Source organism: Loa loa, assembly GCF_000183805.2.
Source record: "Loa loa unplaced genomic scaffold supercont3.165, whole genome shotgun sequence".
In the NCBI taxonomy this organism is placed as follows: Eukaryota; Metazoa; Nematoda; class Chromadorea; order Rhabditida; family Onchocercidae; genus Loa; species Loa loa.
In genome coordinates, this window is record NW_018108345.1 from 138,310 (window position 1) to 139,267 (window position 958).

Here is a 958-nt window from a genome sequence, read left to right on the forward strand (position 1 = left end):
CATATGTAAAATTAACTTTAATTCCGCGTATGTGAATTATTAACTCTGAATTCCGCATACGTAAAATTATTTGTAATTCCGCATATGTAAAATTAACTCTGAATTCTGCACACATAAAATTAATTGTTATTCTGCATACGTAAAATTAATTGCAATTCCGCATATGTAAAATCAACTCTGAATTCTGCACACGTGAAATTATTTTCAGTTCCGCATGCGTAAAATTAACTTTAATTCCGCATATGTGAAATTATTAACTCTGAATTCTGCATACATAAAATTAGTTTTAATTCCGAATATGTAAAATTAACTTTAATTCCGCATATGTAAAATTATGAACTCTGAATTCCACATACGTAAAATTTGTAATTCCGCACATGTAAAATTAACTCTAATTCCGCATATGGAAAATTATTAACTCTGAATTCCGCATACGTAAAATTAGTTTTAATTTCACATATGTAAAATTAACTCTAATTTCGCAAATATAAGATTAACATTCACCATTTTTACATACTCTCAATTTTCTCCTCATCTTATTAATTTAGTATATGTGTTGAATGATTTTTGACAGAACACAAAAACAAATATAAGTATACGTACGTGTATTTACGTGAAACATGCAAATAGATGGTTCAAATGAATAAATCATTTACCTTATTATCAAATACACGGCGACGTATCATTTTTGAATAGAAAGCATTGATAGCATAACGAATATGTAATTGATTGTAATCGATAAAGGGACGACAATCAACAATTATCGTCTGTAAATGTAATCAATCAATATCCAATAAATCAATATTGGTAATTAATAATCAATATTAATCAATATTCGAAAAGTATATTTCACTATTTAAAAAAAAATTTAATTCAAAGAAATTTTTAAATTTTAATAAAAATTTTGACAACACAATAATTTTTTAATCTGAATTAAAAAAAAAAAAAAAAAAAAAAG